This window comes from Beta vulgaris, chromosome 9, assembly GCF_026745355.1.
Source record: "Beta vulgaris subsp. vulgaris cultivar EL10 chromosome 9, EL10.2, whole genome shotgun sequence".
NCBI lineage: Eukaryota > Viridiplantae > Streptophyta > Magnoliopsida > Caryophyllales > Amaranthaceae > Beta > Beta vulgaris.
In genome coordinates this window covers 43924040-43930582 of record NC_079210.1, presented here as the reverse complement: position 1 = coordinate 43930582, position 6543 = coordinate 43924040, and positions in this window count along the sequence as shown.

The window sequence follows — 6543 nt, the reverse complement described above, 5'->3', positions numbered from 1 at the left end:
ATCCTAACCACCACTCCCCCACCCCTTACCCCCACTGCCCCATCACCCCCTCGCCACCACCCCCCTTCCCCTTCTCTCGTTGACCCCTCCCCTTCCCCAATTGACCCCCTACCCCACTATCGGTCTGTCACGAACCCCCTCCCCTCCCCACCTGCTGTCGACCTATAATGAACCCCATCCCCTCCCCACCTGCTGTCGGCCTGTCGCGAACCCCCTCCCCACTTGTTGTCGGCATGTCGCAACCGCCTCTCCTCCCCCCCCCCCGCAAAAGCCACGCAACCTCCTCCTTCCCCTTCCCCCACAAACGCTACGCAACCCCCTCTCCTTCCCCTTCTCCTGAAATCAATGAAAAAATCGACGATTTGAAGGGGATTCAGGTACGAAGGTTTCAAGGGGTTTAGAGGGGGGGGGGGGAGGGGAGGGAGGGGGTTGCGCGACGGGTGCGAGGGAAGGGGATGGGAGGGGGCTACGTGGCTGCAAGGGAAGGGGAGGAGGGCGACGCGACTGGCGGGGAGGGGAGAAGAGGGGGTTGTGGTGGAGGGGGGATGGGGGATGGGTGGTGGGGCAGTGAGTGGCTACGGGTAAGGGGTGGGGGAGGGGTGGTGATTGGGGTTAGGGTTAGGGTTTGGCTTTGGTTTAGGTTAACTAATTAAGGTTAGGGAGAGATTAGGGCATAATGACTAACGAACGTTTAACACCTTTAGTTGTAAGGGAAAGCTGGTTTTTTTTTTTTTGAGAAATGAAGGGTATATGGTGAATTTGTAAACTTGCGAGGGTATATAGTGTAAAAAAATTTGCTAGGGGTACCATTTTTTAGTTATATGTTTGTTTGTTTATGATGGAGTTGGGATCCATCCGAATAACAATGAACGAATTATAATATAGTACTACTTAGTATTATAGATACAAATTGCATATTGAGATAGTTACATTGTTAATACATACCTGACACCTCGCGTGCATTATGCTCCTCAAAACAGCAAGATGGCCGATAATTGTAATTCATCCAATGCCACAATAGAAGATATATGCACGATATTGTGATAGAGAAAGTGCGAGAGTTGGGATAACAAATGATATTGCAAAAATTTGAATGATACCAAAGCAAAGGTCAACATAGCCATAGGATGGTTCAGCTTTGCATGGACCTGAGTTGGATCGGTTAGGTGATTAATTCGGTTCAGTTTAGGTTCAAGTTGGCTGGTATTGTCAAACTTGTACCAGTTTGGCCATGATTCACGCTAGTTTAGCGCTTGGTCGGTCTAGTCGGTACAAGACCGACCCACCAACTCGTCTTTTTATTTTGGTTTTTCACTTACACTAGTGGAGAAAAACACAAGGGTTACGGTCAAAATAGCCCTAAGGGCTGCGTTTTTGGCCAACAACCCTTTCCTTAGCGGCCCTTCACAACGAAGGGTTGCGGTTTAGGCCGAAGACCAGAACCCTTCCTTGTACAAAGGTTTGCGATTTTTGCTAAAACCCGCAGCCCTTGTCACCCATATTTTTTGTTTGTTTTTGCATTTCATTGTTCTAAATGTATCCAAAAACTACAGTTACCGAGTATCTATATTGTTTTTATTTGAGTATCACGAAATTATGAAGAACATCACGAAATCATAAAGAATAGTACAAAATATAAATTCATGAAAAGAAATCAATAAGATCTGGATAAATTATTACAAATAAATCCGAAATAAAATCCTAAATCGCTAGAAAAAAACCCTAAATTCAAATTTTGAAAAAAAAATACAAAATAAGAGAAGAAATTCTAGATATGAAATTAGATGAAAAATAATCAAAGCAAAGATTCAGAAAATTAAAATAAAAACCAAGAAATTAAACTAACCCTAGATCTAGAATCAATTGTTGGTGACGGCGGTGAATTGTGGTGTTTGCGTTCATTCGTTATTTCGTTTGTTCGTTCCAGTGGCTATGTGGTGGTTCTCTCTCCTTCATTTGTTTTGGTGGTTGTGTGGTGAATTATGGTGTTTTTGCATCGTTGCGTGTTGTTGTTGCGTCGTCGCGTGTTGTTGTGTTGCTGCATGGTGTTTTCTGCCACCATATAGGGAAGGAGGTAGAATGAAGGTTGTATGGTGTTTTCTGCCGCCAGATAGGGAAGGAGACAGAAGGAAGGAGGGTGAGAGAGAAGGGATGAGGGTGAGAACGAGGAGGGTTGACATGAGATTTGTTAAAGAATGAGGGAGAGGAGATCGAATGAGAGAAGGGGAATTGTGAGAAACCCTAGCAGCTAACATTTTAAGCCCCGCTCGTGGAAAAAAAAATTTATAAAAAACCCATAAAGGGTTGCGGTTAGCCCAAAAACCACAGCCCTTTATTACTTATAGAGTTGCGGTTTTCAGCTAACCGCAACCCTTCACTAAAAGGGTTGGCGTTTTTGCATTGACCACAACCCTTCGTTGCGTTTTTAGGCTAACCGCAACCCTTCACTATTAAGAACTGCGTTTTTCAAAAAACACAGTCCTTGCCCCGTGGAGAACTTCCGTGGAGAACTTCATGCCTACTCCATTCCAACAATCCATTCTACCTACTCCCGTGGAGAACTTCATGCCCTTAATTGAAATACTCAAATCCGTCAAAATCCAACTCCCGTTGTGATCAAGACAATGGAATCAAAACAATACTAGTTATCCCTAATCTAGAATTGGAATATGCACAATCAATTAAGCAAGAACAATCAACCATTAATATGAGAATTCAAAGAAACAATCATGAATTAAATCATACTAGGGTTCACTTAACCATAGATAAAAGAAACTACTCTATCATGAAATAAATAATGAAATCTAAATCTACAAAGAAAAACATAATAAAGAAATCAAGGAAAGAAACTAATAGAATTCATGAATTAATGAAGAATAAAAACTAGGGTTTACACTAAAAACTGGAGAGAAAGAGAGGAGAGAAAACTAAAACCTAAAACCTAAAATAACGTGGGGGGGGGGAGAGAGAAAGAATGAAAACATATCTAAATAAATATTCAATAACCTAATATGACTTGGAAAGTAATTTACAAGATAAGGAAAGTCTTAAATATATCATTAATAGGCGGATTAGTGATCCGCGCGTACACGTGGCAGATTCCAGCAGAAACAGTGCAATCTTCCGAAAAGCATAACTTCTTGACTAGAAGTCTCCTCGGGACGTGCCACCTATCTTTGGAAAGCTCTTCAAGTCTAGTTTCCAAATATACTGGAATTACTCGATTATAAGAATCACATCAAAAGTTATGATCAGAAGAGTAGACGTGACTCTTTTTCACATTTCTTCTAATGATTTTACGCTTCATTTTTGCTCAAACTCGTACTATGACATATCCATACGATCCTTATTCATTGTAGCTTCTTTCCAAGTGCTCCTAATCGTCAAGTTCATCTAATCATAAAATACGTTCTCAATGCCTGAAATTCATTAAAAACAAGAAAACATACCGAATAGGAGTAGAAAAATATAACTTAAGAATATAATGCAACAATGAACCTAAATATGAAACTAAATGCTCTAAAATGCAACCTAAATGCGTCTAAAAACTATATATAAAGACGACTTATCATTGCACAATTCATGGAGATTTTGGGGGTGCAATGATTTTTATTTGGGGCCTTTCTGAATGTCGCGATGATTCCAGAGTAGTTGAGACAGTCTACATTTCCTCGAAAATATTTAATGTATTTTTCCAATGGAACATCGATAGTTATGAAGGCTGTCATATCTCCGTTCCAAGACATGGAAGTGATTCCAAATGGCCTCCCATGAACATCTCATATAAGTTTGTTGCATCGATCCGAAGACTCACCGTAAGTTGTGAATTTTGCTTTGCGAGCATCCCTTCGTGGCAGTGTCTCCTCTTCCTCATCTCACACTCGTCCTCAAGTCCGTGAAGACGAATCACATCTCCACTATACTGATTGCGAAAAAATCCGGCCACGAGATGCGCAAATGCTTCGAGTTACATGAATATCCCGCCTGGTGATAGTAACGCAAAGCTGACGTTGCTGGTCGTGGGGGTGCCCGAGCCACCGCTGCCCCTGCCGCTCGCAGCCGCGAACCTGTGCATGCTAATGCTACTGATGAAACTGTTGTCATGGCCCCGGGTGCCGTGATAGAGGCTGTTGGTACTAGACCTGGGCATGGGCCAGGCAGGGCCTATTCACGGGCTCGGCCCGTGGGCTTGGGGAAATGGCGGGTCGGGCCCGAGCCCGTGAGTGGCAGGTCCTGTCGGGCTTGAAATTTCCAAATTTTGTCCACGGGCCGAGCTCGTGCCTCCTGCAGTTTTTTTCTTTCTATTTTTGACAGTTTTAGGCTAAAAAACAAAGGAAAGAAGTGTTCGGCTCGCGAGCCAGCCCACGCGGGCTCGTGCCGGTGCGGGGATGAAATAAAATTTCTTGACCGTGACAGGCCCGCGGCCCACGGGCCGAGCCTCGAGCGGGCTCGTGCCAGGCTGGGCCCAAATCATGTCGTGCTAGGCCGGACCACGTGTTGGTCCAGCCCGGCCCATGCCAACCTCTAGCTGGTACCATTTCTATTTTATTCACCGCCGGCCAAGGGAAGGCGTTAGCAGGACTTCTTAGTAATACTAAAATATTCGATGACCGGTTGCACGGTATATTTTTTCTATTTTTGACAGTTTTAGGCTAAAAAACAAAGGAAAGAAGCGTTCGGTGCGGGCATGAAATAAAATTTCTTGACCGTGACAGGCCCGCGACCCACGTAGCGAGCAACCGGCAACAGGGAACGGGTCGAGCCTCGAGCGGGCTCGTGCCAGACTGGGCCCAAATCGTGTTGGACCGGGCCGGACCACGTGCTGGCCCAGCCCGGCCCATGCCAACCTCTAGCTGGTACCATTTCTATATTAATCACCGCCGGCCAATGGAAGGTGTTAGCAGGACTTTTTGGTAATACTAAAATCTTCGATGACCGGTTGCACGGTATATTCACTAATACTGACTGGATTGTTTGACACGGGTGCCTCCAATCATGTTACAGGTGATGTTTCTTTATTATCTGATCTCATATGTAGTCATGTTTGTCCTGATGGTTTGCATAATAGTGTTGTTGTTATGGCTAAGCAAGAGGGTTCCCTTAATCTCTCAGATTCTCTTACTATTACTCATGTCCTCTTTCTGCCTAACTTACATTGTAATTTACTTTATGCTTCTCAATTAACTGCGACAATGAATTATGTTGTTCACTTTAATTATGATTTTTGTGTTATACAGGACCCGTCGAGGAATCTGATTGGAACAACGGTTAGGAGAAATGGACTTTACTGCTTTGGAGGTGGATCTTATTCATGGTTCGGTTGGTGAAGTTGCATCTTCCTTGGAACTTTAGCATCATCGCATGGGTCACCCTTCAGAGAAGATAGTCAAGTTACTTCCCCTAATTCATCCTTTGCAGGGTACTTTGAATAAGGGTTGTGAGGTGTGTTTTCGTGATAAACATCCTCGCACTAAATTTCCCATTAGTGATCATAAAGCTAGTAGAATTTTTAAAAAGGTTCATTGTGATTTGTGGGGACCATATAGACATGTATCTTCTTGTGGTGCTCGGTATTTTTTTACTTTGGTGGATGATTATTCTAGAGCTATTTGGGTTTATCTGGTAGTTGATAAAACTGAAGTATTATCTATGTTTATGACCTTTATTGCTATGATTAATTGTCAGTTTTTCCAAACCATTAAAATTGTGCAAAGTGATAATGACATTGAATTCAATTGTCTTAAAGATTACTTTACTACTACTGGCATTCTTTTTCAAACCTCATGTGTTCATACTGCACAGCAAAATGGGAGGGTTGAGCATAAACACCAAGGTATCTTGAATGTAGGTCGGGATCTTCATTTCCATGCTAATCTTCCCATTTATTTTTGGGGTGAAAGTGTTCTTACCGCTGCTCATCTCATTAATCGCACCCCCACCCTCTTGCTTCACATCAAAACACCATGTGAGCTTTTGTTTGGTCATTCTCCTTCATATATATGATGCTATTAAGGTTTTTGGCTCCTTATGTTTTGCACATAATCATCGGTTTAAAGGGGATAAATTTGCAAGTAGGAGTTGAAAATCCATGTTTGTGGGTTATCCTCTTGGTAAAAAGGGTTGGAAGTTTTTTTTATCTTGATAGTAAGGAGTTTTTCGTTTCAAGGGATGTGAAATTTTTTGAAGGCACATTTCCTTTTTGTGACCTGGAACTGCCAACATTGATCCTTACGCAATTGTTGAACAAAATGATGGTGTGCACCTTGACTTTGCTGATTTTCCACTCTCTCCAACTCATGTCTAGCCCAATTTACCTTCTCCTCCTATAAATTTACAAATTCCCCCACAAACTACCCAATCCACTTCCCTTACCTTATCCGTGCGTCATGACTCCCCTGCCCAGTCCACGCAGGCCCACAAACCAGCCCAAATTGAATACAGCAAAACCCACCCGTCGAAAATGCGGCCCCCCAATCTCCTTCCCAGACCCCACCCCCCTCGCCCCAACTCACACACCAAACTCTCTCCTCTCCTGGCCCTGCT